We start from the raw sequence: 16314 nt of genomic DNA on the forward strand, positions 1-16314 counted from the left end.
TTTTTAAATGTCATTGTAGGTTTCAAGCAGAATAAATTGTTCATATCACTTTAGGAGTACTTTTCATCAGTATAGAAGCTTTAATTGGAATGGGTTTTAAGAAGTCGTACTATTAGTTCATTGATTTAGGGATTAGGATCGGGATCAGGATTCGGATCGGCCATACCAACCATTATCAGCCGGTCTGTTCGCAAGTTGACTTACTGCTCACCCTCAGGATTCCATCAAAACAGGCCTCCACAACTGGTTCTGGCCAAGTTTTGACTGATCCAGCTTTGACACGGTATTGTATCAGGATTGGCAGTAGCTGATCTCATCCCTGTTTCGGATCTCCAAGTCCTTGTTTCTGTTAACCTATAAAATAGAACTAAGATTACATTACTTGGAGGGCTGAGATAAAGGCCTCTCACTGATTCAGTCACATTATTATTGACACTTGACACCTTTACCAAAGGAAAGTATTCTCTCCAACCCCGGCCAATTGAACCATAACCAAACAGTAACTGGTGTTTATTAGTCCTCTATATTCTTTTCGGGATCTTTATTAGACAGACAAGATAGGAAGCATAGTTGTCAAGGCGGCGCCTTGGCGTCTCGGCGGTAAAAAGTGGGCATGGCAGTCCAATGATTTGTGTTCTCACAATTGGCGGTCGCCATCGACAGCCATATCACGATTTAGTACCTAGGCGGTCAACTTTGTGTTTTTTTTTTTACTAACAATATTTTTGTTTATTATATTTTAATTGGTATTTTTTTTTTTTTACAAACATTTTGTTTATTATAATATGGCAGCGTAATGTTTCAATTTTACGCCGAAGAGACCAAAACCCTCGATCGAAGCTCGAACTCTCGAAGAGACGAAAACCCTCGACGTCTTCTCTTCTCCTTCTCCGGCAGCCACCACTGCAACTTCTTCTCTTCTCCTTCTCCGGCAGCCACCGCTACAACTTCTTCTCTTCTCCTTCTCCAGCAGCCACCGCCTGCAACTCTTCTTCTTCTCCTTCTCCGGCAGCAACCAACAGCGGAGAAGATCTTCTTCTTCTCCTTCTCCGGCAGCAACCAACAGCCAGACTGGTTCTCCGACAGCCACCGTTAGCAACTTCTTCTTCTTCTTCTCCTTCTCTGGCAGCAACCAACAGTCGGATTGGTTCTCCGGCAGCCACCGCCTGCAACTTCTTCTCCTTCTCCTTCTCCGGCAGCAACCAACAGCGACGTCTTCTCCTTCTCCTTCTCCGGCAGCAAGAACGACAACAACCACAATACGATATCGCCTGCGACATTTTCTCCTCCGGCAGCAAGAGCGACAACCAGGTAAGGGCCCCACCTGCGAGTAACTTCGATCTTTGTTCTTTTCTTTTATGCCGCTTGCCTTCTATTATCTGCTCCAGTTGGTTATTCTCTGCAACCTTTGCCCTCTGGTTCTTTGAGTTTCTCTTTGATTTTTTTAGTTTCAGTACCTTCTATCTTTGTTCAGGTTGCTCACTCACTTCCAATCATTGCTTTCAAGCTTCAGTCACAGGTTAGCCTTTTAATTTTTACTTTTGTGTGATGTACATGTTGATTTTTTATGACTTGATGAGTGATGAATTGATGTATAACTGTATAAGTCAATAATTTATGCTGATTTTTGATGACTTGATATGGCTATGTTGATTTTTTTGATGATTCAATGTTACTTAATGCTTGTTTTATATGTTATAGGGTATATATTCTAGGTTTGTAGCATGCTAAATAACTTTAAAAAATAGGAAAAATAAAAAAAAATAGCATATTAAATAATTTTAGAAAATAAAAAATGACACACGAGCAATTTGACCGCCATGGCAATGCCAAAACGGGTGATTCATCGCCAAATCGATTAGCCACCCCTCCACCGCCTTGGATCGATTTGACGCCGTGACAACTATGATAGGGAGGTACACCTGAATTTGCTTCTCCTGCTGCATCAAAGCAACCAGTATGAAGACGTTCTAGTGCAGTTGTACAACCGGAGAGACCTGTCAAGGCCTAATCACAGCAGGTAAGAGTGGTAAACAACTACTTTTGGTTGAAGTACTCATTAATAACTAACAATGGTAAAATAATATGTAAATCATTTGTAGCAATGTAAGTATAACCAGAATTTTTTTTAACAAATTTCAGAGATGCTGAATTGTCCAAGAAAATCAATGTCGAAAGATATCAATGCTTGGAAATTGTAGAATCACATTGTCATCTTAGTAATGTCGTACAACCAGAAATTTTTTAAACAAATTTCAGAGATGCAGAATTGTCCAAGAAAATCAATGTCTAAAGGTATCAATGCCTGGAAATGCCTGTATGGAGCCATTTACGGGTTCCAGATACCAACGCATGTTGACAGGCAGGAGTTTCTGTTGCGCATTTAGTAATTCTTTCTTCTTTTTTCTTTTTCCTTTCTTAAGCCTGTTTTGAATGGAGCCCAGGCCCAGTGCCCCCCACATAAAGGGACATGAAAGGGCCAATGCATTTAATTTTATTCACTTCTCTTTAGACTTTTGAATAATAGGCAATACCAATTGCCCAGTAAAGAGTATATTTGTAAATGACTCTTGTCGTTCGAAGCAGTTAGGGATCGTTTTGTTTATATATCTCCTTTGATGATTAGTTTTTTGGTTTCCTGCCCACTAAAACATTTTTCCTTTAAAAAAATAATCATAATGATACATACTTGAACATTGGTTTTTAAATGTATAACTGCATCTGACCTGGTGTTGAGGCTCAGATCTCTGCTTCAGAGGGTCTAGCGTTCAAGTCCCTCTTATAAAAAACATTATACTTACTTTCAAGAGGAACTACAATTTCCAAAATAGGCTGAAATGTTGGAAGCACGAAACAAAATATTCCACGGTGTATTGTCATCACTGTTTAGGAAGCAAAAATGCGATCCAGCAGAAAATTCTGAAACTGAAACATTTTCCCTCTTTGATGAGTAAAACTGAAACAAAATTGATTGCTTATCTCTAAATAGCTCACAAAGCAGTGATGAGCAGCCATCTAAGTCAACCAGCCCTACATAATGACCTGTAATTTGACTCTGAACAAATAGATTTGATATATACTCATGTGGTCTCTATGGGTTTACATCCTCTACTCCCTTGGTTCTTCACTTTAGGTTAGTTTTCCTGACAATTGATTGCAAATGCATCACATTCCCATAATGTCCATGCTGGATTATAAACAACTAGACCTGGTATTACAGATGAGATATGCAGATTCCACCACAACAATGGCCTTATAAAAGGATTAATTTCAGGTTCAGACTTGTGATTTACAAATTCCCAAAAAGCCGATTCAGTTCAGATTGACAGTCTCAGAACTGTCAGAAATAAGAAACTGATGATTTAGGTCAAATTTGAGTGTAATTCTAATTCTGATCCAATTCTAAAATTTCAATTTTAGCTGGAAGTCTCACAATAGGAGGATCCACATCCAGATCCACAATTATCACATCCTGATTCTTACCCCAATGTGAGTCTCACTGACAATGAGATCAGAATTCTGCCAACGAACCACACATTCCACAAGGCCATCTTCCTCCAATGTGAATTCCAATCCTTCAGCCCCTCCAGAATTATTGTGGAATCTAGAGAATTGCCCAAAACTTCAATTCTGAGTCCTGGGACGGTAAAGTCTTATTCTAGAATCAGCCCTAAAGATATGAGACAAGCCTGTTATCCCATGTGCCAATTGTAATCCTCAACCAAAATTGAGAATTAGAACTGTATTCAAATGTGGCCTAGGTAGATTTACAAACCTACATAATCAGAAGAATCTTACAGTGACTGCACGAAATCTAGTCTCCCTTCCCCTAAAAAAAATTGTAATAATGAAGTGGAACAACCCCCTCCCCCCCAAAAAAAGGCATAAAATCCATCAATTAAGGCATCCAAAAACTAATGGTAGAAATAAAGTAGCAAAATATTCTATAAAGAATGCAAAAAGAGTGGGAGACGATCATAATTGCTAATATTGAGCCTTTTTTTACCCAAAGAGTGCAAGAATCATTCTAGAAACCCTTAGTTTTGCAATTTCATTTTATGTTTTCGCATAGATAAATCTACTTGCAGAAGAAAATCTCTTTCTTTTCTCTCTCCCCACTGTTATGGTACCATTCACCATATTTCCACTGTAACTGTTCACAATACAGACACTGTCCCTCACATATTTCAACCCATAGTTCTCTTCAATTTGTACAATCATATTTTAATCCTTTCCAATCCCTAAGAACTTAATTCTTTATTAGAAATAATCCCTAGTCATGCAACTGAATGATAAATTCATAAAAGGTTTCCTTAAATCTACTACTAAATTCTAATCTTCATCTATCAAAGCAATCTTGCTACAATTAATCAAAGAGGTAATGGAATCAGCTTCCCCCAAATGAATAAATGGACACTGCTTTAGCAGATTTAATAAGGAGAACCACATCTAATATTGTTTCTACTACTGAGGGGTTTCTAGAAGCATAAGGTTACTAGGTTCAGAAACCCAATTAAACCAGAATTGCAGTGACTGGTTTAGAAACCAGATTTCAAGAGAATTTGATAAATAAGAATCAGAAACTCAAATGGGCTCAAAATTCGGGTTGAAAGTTAAAAAGTATGTCCAAGAATAACTCCTCAATAGATGAGTCTAATCCAATGATCCGATCTAGAATTATAGGGGTATCCTACTAAGAAATTAAGATTGTTTAAAATAGATTTCAGAAGTAACCATCGATGGCAGAACTTATGGATTTCAAAACAACAATTAAAAGACCATTAAAACACCCAGAGACTTCAGCGATAATTTAAGAATACTAATCGGAAACAGAGAATCAAATTGATCTTAAATAGAGCAGAACTATAAATCGGACCAGAAGAAGGATTCTATGAAAACAACACAGATCAAATTTTAAAACCATGGGTGTGTTTAGAACATAATCCGATTGCCCAATATGAAATCTAGGATGAATATTATAGATAACTAAAAATCCAGCAAGTAAGTATGCATAAGAACAGAATACAAACTTAAAAATACTGACCTGGTTTCGAGGTGGATAAGATGAAGAAGAATGGAAGAAAGATAAATGGATATGAACCAAGCACATCACCTGGAACTAGACTGAAATCTCATCAGCCTTATCTTAGCATATCACCAAGAGTATCATAGAAGCTATTCTGAATCACAAAGAACACATGAGCAAAGCCAAGCTTTATTCAATTGCAAAAAACCCCCAGGGGGTGGGGGGGTCTATTGCCTACATCCTTTAAATAGAAACTGAGTGTAGTTACAATAGTAAAGGAAAGCGTAATTAAAATAGGGAACTCTACCCATAATAGGAATAGATGTTCTTTATAACTAAAACTATCTTAACCAGTTAAAATAGGTGTCTCATGTAATTAAAACTCTATCCAATGTAGGAATTGGAATTCTAATTAGACAAGAGTCCATCTTTTCTTAACAACCAAGGAAATAACAATTACTTAATGAAATAAAACACTCAAAATAAGCCCACTAGACTAATAGCTTGACACGTGCATAACTCAACCCAAAGCTTATTTCCACCAAAATAGACCCAATTCTGTATTTCATCTGCATTTCTGGACCCAATCCAATATGAAGAACATTTCTCAGAATGCATTCTTTTGTGTATTTACCAAAACACTCAAGTGAAGCAAATGTATCAGATCCATGGAACTGTACTTTTCCAGTGCACATTGGATTGGAAACCAGAGTCACCCTACGAAGCCAATAAAAACATGCATTTGTGGCCTTGACACAGTCCAAAATACATCTATGTACATGAAGTGAAGCATAAAACCACTCAATTCAGTCTACCAAATGCGTATACTATATTATACCTTCATCACAACTTCTACACGGATACCAAAGAAGAAATCAAATACATTGACCCCAGCAAAGCTTCAGGATCAATGCATTTGTGCATTACGTAGGTTAAGGATTCAATATTATGAACCCATGCCATCATAAGTTGGCTTCCAAATGAGACTATAATATTTCAGCTTTGAGCTTCTACCATCCTCTTTCCAACTAACCCTCATTAGTTCTAAACTAAAAAATTCCAGCCCATCACATTTCCCCCAAGTGTTTGAACTCAAATGCACAAGCAAATCATCTACTCAGTAATTCAAAGTTCATTATCAGCTTATTACAAGTTCTTATTTTTAACAAATACAGGTCAACTTACCCACAACAATTCCAGTGAAAAAAAAATTACTGATTTCCAACCTAATTGCACTCATAAACTGAAACCAAACTCAGGAGAACGCCAGTAACCATGAAATACCACAAATTCTACCATTTACCCTGCAGAAATTAAGGAGAATTCAAGATTATCCACTCCCAGAGCTTCAGAAAAACTGATTCAAACAACAATCAGCAATGTCGAACTTGAACAAAGGCAAACCCCATATTCAACTTAGGAAAGATCTCCGAGTACAATAAGATTAAAACCACAAAAACACAAGCAAAAACACATACAAAAAATCGTAGAGTGCACGAGAAAAATAGATTCAAAGAAAGGATACACACCTCGAGTTGATCTGTCTGAATAATCACCAAAATGACGGTTAAACGAAGGGAAAGAAAATAAAAAACCCTAAAATTTCTGAAATTTAACAGGCTGTCGAGCAAGAGAGGGGAGAGATTATTATTACAAGAGTGAGTGACACAGTGACAGAGAAGAAGAGACTGATCGAACTTAAAAGGCATCGTCGTGACCAATAAGAATAGAGATTCACACGGTCGGGATAAAGACACCTCGCACGTGCCACCGACGAAGAATTCTGGAACAGGAGAGAACGACAATGACATGCATCGAAACAGTCCTCCCGTCACTCATCGTGTAATTACGTAATTGTCCCTCTTTAACATAAATAATGACATTTTCCTTACCAGATTCTTCTAGCTCTATTATTGGGGCCCACACAAACGGGAATAATTCTGTTACCGGACCTCAACGGGATTTTTATTTGACTCTGTTTCATCTGTTCAGGGGTGGGGACAGTATGATTGACCATAATACCTTCATTGATTTGACCATTGAAATTATCATTTAGGGGTAAATTAGTAAATTAACACCATAATCTTCCTTAGTTAATTGACATTTTCAATAACCGTTGGGAGATGAATTAATAAAATAATACAAAAAGTTTTTCTATTTTGAATAATGGAGATTTAGCCTTTACTTAAAAGGCGCAGAAGTTGTGAACCCTTCCTTAATTGGCAGTAAAACAGGATCGAGTTTCTTTAATGGGATGTGACTCTAGGGACATATAAGGAATTTGGATCTCTTCACCTTGGGTGGCAAAATATATCCCCCTAATAAAAGTGTTAGTTATATCATAGCCACATGTTACCCATCGATATTAAATATATTTAATATTATATTCTAAACCATTGATGTACAAGGTTTTTTTTTTCCGTATAATTGATGCACAAGTTTTTAGCCACTAGAATAGAAGGAGGGGGTCTAGGTGGGGTCAACGTGATCTTGATAAGAGAGAGGTCAATAAAATTCCAGTTTGAAATTTTTAAGATTGAAAGGTTTCAACCAAAGCTGGTTTTAAGCAAAGGTTCTACTAAAAAAAAATTAAAAAAAAAATTAATTTAGTCTCCTCGGCATTATGGCAGATTAATACTATTCAAACGATAAAGCAGAGTAGCTCATACAAAAAGTAATCCTCTCCCAAGTGTCTTGACTATTAACATTCTAAGTTTCAATTACAGTATTATGATCTAATGAGTTGTTTTTAACCCTACCCTTCATATGACTAGTTGGGCAGTATATTTTTTTCTTGAGGAGAAATGTCTATTACTGATGATTGATTACTTGATGATAGGAAATTCTCTTGAAGCAGGCAAAGGGACCTACTTGGAGCACATTAGGCAAAGCTGAAAGAATGTAACATCAAGGAAGTGTGGAGCAATTCGGAAGACCTGCAACACTTAACTTTTGACATAACAATTACCTCCTGGCATTTGAGCATAGTACATTTATTTATGGATGTGTATAACTCTTTGCAACACTTAGTTTTTGTCTCAAACCCACTAAATAGGTAATTGTTCTTCTGGCCAGACTAGCACACAAAACCATTAAAAACAGAACCCTAATGTATGTATGTAATCATGAACGATGTGTTATCTCTCTTTTACTTTAAATGCATTTTTTTTTTTTTTACAATAAAAAAAAATTATTTGTAGAACCCATTGGCTCTTGCTAATAATATCCTAGACCCTGTGAAAACGAGGATTTCCCTACTTGTTTTCAAGAATTTGGGGAAGGGAAAGAGAACCCAAATTATTAAATTTTGAAAATAAGGATTTCCTTACTTAACCTAGATTGTAATTTCCTCTTTTTTCTCCCTACCTCTTGTTCTGTCTTTGTGTTTGTATATTATTCATTTGCAGAGGCTGAGATGCATAACTCACCTGCAATATGAAGGCAGACTGCTGAAAATTTCGTATGGACAAGAATTATTACTTTTCTAGACTTTTCACTCCTTTAACATGCACTAATGACAAATTATCTAGATTCAAAGTGCTAGATTTCTCAAATAAGCCATGATTGACTAAGAATTAGAGGCTTTGAATTATATCTCATGCAAATATTGTGTCCACCAAATGCAATTTAATTTGAATTAATTATTATAATTTTACTATGTGCTTATTATAGTTATTTCTATAATATGCAAATTGCCACTTCTATCGTTATTCATTCTCGACTATGGATAGACTTGGGCACCTGTTATAGGCCTACCACATTATATATTTCCTCAATGGAAATTGGAGTGAAAATATAAATGTGGGCACTTAATTGTGCTGAACATTAATCCATCAAAATTCTCAAATTGATTTATCGTCAATTTATTTTTCACAATGATAATCTATGTAAGTTACTTTCTCATTCTCGAGAGGCACTCAACATTGCGTTTGTATATTTTATGTGGCTGTGGTGATTCAATGGTTGTTGTCTATCGGAAAAATAAAATAAAAATAACTACACACAGGTTGTTCACCATGTAGAATATATGTGTGAATAGGGATGACACATAATATGGTTTTTGCACCCCAAAAGGGTGAACATCCATGTGAGCAAGTTGTCAAATTGTGATTAATCAAAACCAGGGCCCTCGATAATATTATATCTAATATTATTATTTGAAAAATGTTTCAAATAATTTGGTCAATTCAATGTTCTTTACACTCCTAAGTTGATGTAAAATGGACTTGCTTTGTGGGGGTAATTTTATTTCATGCATGTGTGGGTTCATTGTGGGTGTTAGTAGTGCGAGGGTAAAGTGTAATAAAACTTACAACCATTAGAAGTTTTCAAATTACACCTCTTGTAGTGCCATCCATTTTTACGATTAAAGATAACTTAAAGGTCGCCCTTTAGGATCACACCATGTGGTTTAATTTTGTTTGTCTAATTGGAATCTTCAAACTAGGTTTTTCTATAAAAAAGAAGTCTTTGACCAAAAAATTAAGTTACTCAATACAAACTTTCGATTAAGTGGAGTAAAGAAAAAAGAGCCTTCTTCCTGAAGAACAAAGGAATTTTGACATTGGAGGTTGTTCTTGAGATGAAGATTGAGTGTTCATGTTGTATTCCTTTGGAAGAGTGTGTTGTTATTGCATTATAGGTAACCAACGAACCCTAATCATCTTGTTCTTGTTAGACATATGGCATTTTGATTGTGGTAGTATTGACTATAATGACAGTGCAGTAGTGTTGTCATTGTTGGCAACAAGTCATTTGTGATGTGAACAATCTAATGATATATTAAAATAGTATAATCCAAAAGATGTGCTAGTTTAACACTCCTTAGTCATTAATGTAGAAGTTGTATCCAAAGAAATCGTGAGAAGCCCAAAGTGGGGCTAACATAACCATAATGTATGTGTGTGTGAGAGAGAGAAAGAGATGAATAAATTGTATTTCGAGGAAATATCACTTCCCTCCCCAGGGAATAAATAAGATAGCGAATATAAGCACATGAAGAAAATATTCTATTACAGGTTCCTCGGTTCATGTTTCTCCCCAATGGAAACCCTTCATAACATCAAACCCAGCCACAATCATGAACTAACTAGACGAAACCAATTTCACAAACCACTAGCGTGAGCTAATAAAAACGAAGAAAGCAATACTCACCACTAAAATAAAGGAAGAAACTATTCGATCGCCCTTTCTGTTATGGAGACCTGATAAACATAACTAACCAATAGCAAAAGCAGTCAAATGAAAACCCTAAATTAAAAATTCAGGAAACTATAGAGAGATTCAAAGAGTCGAGAGAGAGAGAGAGAGAGAGAGAGAGAGAGGAGAGAGAGAGAGAGAGATACTTATGTGGTTCAAGCCCTCACCGATGTTGCCTGAGATTAGAGTGGGGATAGATCGCTGCTGGACTAAAAAAAGAAAATAAAAGAACGAACTCCTCAAAAAGAGCTTATATATGAGGATTTACTAGGAACTGTGAATGAATTGTTGGGTTGAACAGTCGGTCCCATCGGACTAGCCTGACCTAAACCGAAATTGATAAATGTTAATAACCATGAACCAAAACCAATCTATCAAGCATTCAGTTCGGCTCAGTCTGGGTTTTTTCAATCGGTTTTGATTTGTCTTATCTATTTGGGTTCACTTTTGACACCCCTAGTTAGAATCTTTCTCCACCCACATGAAAGAAAAATGAGTTAAAGGATAAAGAAGAAGATGAGAGGATATAAGGGGTATCTCTTTTGCCTTTAAGGGTAAAAATGAAAGAAGTCTATGTTATTTTTCTTGGCAAATAAATGATGAATTATTATGTTTAGCATATAGCAAGTTGTATTAACAGCTTCAGCCCAAAAGTATTTTGGTAAGGAATACTCATTGAGCATAGTTCTAGTAATTTCTTCTAGTGATCTGTTATTCCTTTCAACAACCCTATTGGATTGAGGTGTCCTAGGAGCGGAGAAGTTATGATCTATGCTATACTTGTTGCAATATAAAATATACCAATTTATATTGTCAAACTCTCCTCTGTATCATTCCTTATGGAGGTTACTGAAAAACCCTTCGGATTCTGTATTCTTTTACATAAAGATACAAATTCATCAAAGGCATCATTTTTATATCTTAGAAAAATAGTTCAAGTAAATCTAGAATAATCATCCACAATAACAAATGTATAAGATTTGCCATTTAAATTAGATACATTGATAGGACTAAACAAATCCAAGTGTAATAATTCCAAAGGTCTAGATGAAGAAACCATGTTCTTCAACTTATTGGACACTTTGGTTTATTTACCCTTTTGATAAGCATCACAAATATTATTTTTAGCATATTTGAACTTAGGAATATTTCTAACAAGTTTCTTAGATGTTATAGTTTGGATTAGCTTAATATTTACATGAAAAAGTTTGTTATGCCATAGTGAGGATTCACTGTGGTTAGATACCAAACAAGTATTAAAGAGGCTTGTTTCCCCTAGCACACAAATATATATTATTCTTTCTAGTTCCATTTAAGATCAAATCATTATTTGCTTCCTATATAGCAATGTGAAACATCAAATTATAGCTTATAGCCTATACCATAAAGTTGACTAACACTAAGTAAGTTATAATTCAGATTTTTCATATAATAAACATTTGAGATAAAGATACCTCTCAATTAAATCATTCCAATTCCAGCTATCTTCCCTCTGCTGTCATCTCCAAAGAGTACCCATTCTCCATCGTAGTCTTGTAGGCTTGAGAATAGCTCTTTGTTGGATGTCATGTGTTTTGAGCATCCACTATCAATAACTCATTCAACTTTTATTTTGCTCTTTAAGCTTACCTATAACAAACGTTCAGTTGTACATTGGTCCCCATAATCTCATGAGTCTGTCACTATTAGTGTATGATGTCCCTATTGGGACCCAAGTGGTCTTGTAACTTTTAGGTCTCTGATTTTTTCGATGGGATGACCTTAGGTTCCTTTGGGTCCTTCCATATGATTCATATGATCTTTGAGGTGCATAAGACCTTTGAGATCTATATGGTCTTTGAGATTGGTATATCCCTTGAGGTTTGTAGGACTCTTGGGGGTATGTTTTATATATTGAAACTTGCCTTGGTGTCCTTTCAATAGAATATCCCCTTTCGGGTTGAAATCTTCTATATCTAGGCGTAGGTCTTGAGTCATCTTGCGGTCTGTATTACCTTCTTTGGGGTATATAATAGTAGGCATGATTGGCTTTGGTTCTTTGTCTCTCATTTTGAGAGTTAGTGGTCTTCCTTTTCTTAGCATGACACTGGTTAATGGAGTGACCAGTATTCTTACAATACCCACACTTAACATAGGAAGGTAAAAAGGTCGGTTTTCTTAGTCAATTATTCTTAGGATCTCAGTTTGTTTTTCTTTTATTTTAGATGAATCATACCCTAGGCCTTCATTTTCATGAGGACTTTTTCGTTGAGACCAAAAGAGATTGTCAAGGTTCTTCTGACCTTTAGTGAAGGTGCAAAGAGTAGTGGTTAACCTTGCATTTTCTTCCTCATGTTCACTCACCTTGGAAGTTAGAGCATCCACTCTCTTGTATAGAGTGAGTACTTATTTTTCCAATTGATTTTTGTCTAATTCCAACTTTAGGCTCTCTTCATATAAAACCTCGAAGGCTTCCTAAAGTTCTTCATTCGAGTCAATTAAAAGAGGTTCATTATGTGTTTGTTGGTTTACCTCTTGCTCTTCATCTCTAAGGGCCATCAAAGCAATGTTGGTGACTTCCTCTTCTGAGTCACTCGAGTCTCACGTGGCTGCATAAGCATTCTTCTTTGGTTTGTGTGGGTATTCAGTTCTAAAGTGTCCAAGTTTTCTACACTCAAAGCATACCACATCCTTTTTATCAATAAAGGTTTCCTCAGATTTGAGTTTGGATTTATCTTTTTCTCCATAGGATTTGTTTCCATAGGACTTGCTCTTATATGGTACTCTTCCTTTCTTTTTTAGAAACTTGTTGAACTTCCTAGTGATGAGGGATATCTCATTTTCAATGTTGAAATCATCATCATCATCATCATCGCTTACTTCTTCAATAATTTGGGAAGACTTCAATGATATAGTCCTTCTTTTATTTTTTGGGGCTTGTTTATAAGCCGTTAATTCTATCTCATAGGTCTGTAGAGATCCTAATAGGTAGTTAAGAGATATTTTTGTCAAGTCCTTGGCTTATTCAATAGCAGTCTTCTTTGGTCTCCAAGCTATAGTTAAGGATTTCAAGATTTTTTTGATATTTTCAATATTAGTATAAGTCTTACCTAAGCTTTTAAGACTATTCACAATGTCAATAAATCGTGTAAACATTTCATAAATAGTTTCATTTTCTTTTATGGTAAAGGATTCATAATCTGAAACTAGTTAATCTACCTTTATTTCATCTACCTCTTCTATACCTTCATGTGCAACTATAGGAGCATATCCCAAATTTATTTGACCATGTCACATGCTATTATTCGTTGAATTCCTTTTCATTGATGGCGCATTATAGAAAGGTAATGGTTTCGAAGTTGTACTGGACGAGAACTATATCATCGGCAGTCCACTCCTCATCCTTGTGTACTTCCTTTCCTTCAACTTCTTTGGTGATCATATAAGGTCCATTGTCTATAGCTCTCTAAATAAGTATGTAATGTCCACACACAAAATTTTTAAATCGACATTTCTAGAAGGAGAAATTTTCTCCATTAAAATATGGGGGTCTTGATGCGTTCATGCCTTCTAGTGGTCATTGGGATGTGGCCATGGTTTTCAACTCACTTAAGATAATTTTATCTTATATATTGAGCTCCCACTCCTATACCAATTGAAATAACCTAGAGGAAGGTAAATAGGTTATACTAGTAGAAATTTAAATCTTTTCGATTAAAGGTTCCCCAAATGTGATTGTAAATTAAAACTGCGGAATAAAATAGTTACAATCACACAAAACCAAGATTTATAGTGGTTCGACTCAACTTGAGTCTAGTCTACTCCCTACAAGATATTTTTGTAAGGTATTACACTAGCTCTCCCTTTCAGTACAATAGGTAAGGAAGAAAACATTTTATATAATCTTATAAGGATAAGAGAATGCGTACAATCTCCTTTTTAGGTAGAGAGACACATTTACAATCTCATTTTAGGTAAAGAGGCACCTTACACTCTTATAAAGATAAGAGAACCCTACAATGACCTTAGTACAGTCTAAAAATGTGTAAAACAAAATTAAAGTGGAATAGAGTTTCAGTTACCTTGTGCGGTGCGTGTAATTAGTATGAAATGAAGAATAATAGAATGCACCTTTTAGTAGTCTCCCTTTTGGTATGGAATAGTGATGGAGACTTCCACACAACTTTGAGTTCTTGAAAATTAGCTTTAATCACAATAATTGAACTCAATATAAAGTCCTTATGTCTCACTTGAATGGCTTTTGATTATGATTCCAAATACCCACTTAATTGTTAATTAATAAAGCCATTAGTGAGATATTTATATTAGTGAAGGTTGGTCTCAAATTAGGTAAGAGAATCACCTATTTTAGGAAGAAAATTAGCCTTAACGAGCAAATTTTACCTCTACTAGAATCCGGTAATTACCAAATCAGATGACCATTGCACAAATAGATCCGTTGGGATTTGAAAAACTAGTTGTTGGGCCTGAAGTCATCCAAAATTGATCCGATTAACCAGATAGATTCCTAGCAGACATCCGATAGTTACCGGTACAATCTGATAGTTACCGGATGATCTTTGTTGGCCATTCTCTGATTGGTTCTTTTTATTTGGAAGTAATCCGGTTAGTCGGATGAATTTTTGGAAGGCGTTCGGTAGTTACCGGTATAATCCGGTAAATACCGGATGGCCTCTGTTTTGAGTTTCAACTGTCTGGTAGTTGCTCACATGAGTCCATTTGACTTAGGTTGCTCCTAAGGTCATTATAACACATACATGCATGAGTGCGGTGCATGCAGTGTGTGTTGTTACAACCTAATCTATAACTCTTTCTCTTCTTGTATCCACGTATTTCTTCAGCTGCTTCTTCCATAGACTTCATGCTTGCTTGATTCTTATTAAAATGTATTGACTTCATGTTCTTATGTTAAGGTCAAGCATCTTGGCATTGGTCCTTCACATGACACTAGGTAGATAACCATTAGAAATTCACTTGTTTTTTATCATCAAAACCAATACGGAGTGAGGTTTTCCAACATTCTCCCCCTTTTTGGTGATGACAAACAAGTGGATTGAAGAAATACAAGAAATATAAGATTTTGAAATCCCCCCCCCCCTTGTCATAGAATGTAAGAATAAACAAACAAATGTTTTCTTTAATCAAGTTCTCCTCCCCCTTTTGTCAACAACAAAAATTAGTAAAAGCAGAATCTCCCCCCTCAACATATGCATGAAAGATAGTGCAAAAACAACAGAAACAACATGTTGGGTATTTAATAGATGCAATCAAAGACAACATGTATAGGAAATTTAAATTACATTACTTAAAGAAAAATATGTACATTAGACATCCACACAGTGCCATACTTAGGGCACTATTACATTAAACAAAACATTTTCTCCACAAAAAGACAAAGGTAACTATCTTATAAAAGAAACTCCAACTACTCAAAGTAATCTAGTGCCATGAGGATCTTCTCCTGATTCTCAACAATAGTGTCCAGCTTGGTCATGATGCGTGTCTCCAGCTCTTCCAAGTGGTTCTTGAGGATGTCTTCAGTGACAAGAGCCCTGGAGGAACTGCCTTCACCTCCCTCAGTCATATGCAGATCCTTGATGCCCATAAGATGAACAACCTTGATGTCCATTGTGGGTCTATCAGTCTTTGCATACTCTCCTATGGTGTTAACACCGAAGTGGGCAAAAATCTACCCAAGAGTCTTCCATATGGGAAGTGGCTCTTGTGAAATTTGCCACCGGCATATACCATGTGACGAATGATGAGGTAATTGGGAATTGGGAAGAAATTGTCGGGTTGAACAGTTGGTCCCATTGGGCTACCTGACCCAAACTGAAATCGATAAATGTTAAGAACCTTGAACCAAAACCAATCCATTAAGCATTCGGTTTGGCTCGGTATGGATTTTTTCGATCGATTTTGATTGGTCTTATCTATTTGGGTTAACTTTTGACACCCCTAGTTAGAATCTTTACCCACCCACATGAAAAAAAAAAGGAGTTAAAGGAAAAAGAAGAAGATGAGAGGATATAAGGGGTATTTTTTTTCCTTTAAGGGTAAAAATGAAAGAAGGCTAGGTTATTTTTCCT

At 36.0% G+C, this 16314-nt stretch overlaps 1 protein-coding gene across 5 annotated transcripts in view; it reads right to left on the reverse strand.

The window, feature by feature from the left end:
* The window catches only part of LOC122082534 (LRR receptor-like serine/threonine-protein kinase FEI 1), a 55421-nt gene extending 48713 nt beyond the window's left edge, over positions 1 to 6708 (reverse strand). The window contains exons 1-2 of one of the 5 annotated variants that reach the window (XM_042650167.1): positions 6556 to 6707; positions 1923 to 2007 (exon numbers count right to left, since the gene is read on the reverse strand). The gene's annotated coding sequence lies outside the window, so the exon portion shown is untranslated. Of the gene's footprint in view, positions 1 to 1804; positions 2008 to 6211; positions 6331 to 6555 lie in introns of all 5 variants that reach the window. The other 4 variants (XM_042650165.1, XM_042650166.1, XM_042650168.1 and 1 more) reach the window with 4 other exon arrangements.
* Positions 6709 to 16314: the final 9606 nt, after the last annotated feature.

The sequence above is a fragment of the Macadamia integrifolia genome, chromosome 6 (assembly GCF_013358625.1).
Source record: "Macadamia integrifolia cultivar HAES 741 chromosome 6, SCU_Mint_v3, whole genome shotgun sequence".
NCBI classification, from domain to species: Eukaryota; Viridiplantae; Streptophyta; class Magnoliopsida; order Proteales; family Proteaceae; genus Macadamia; species Macadamia integrifolia.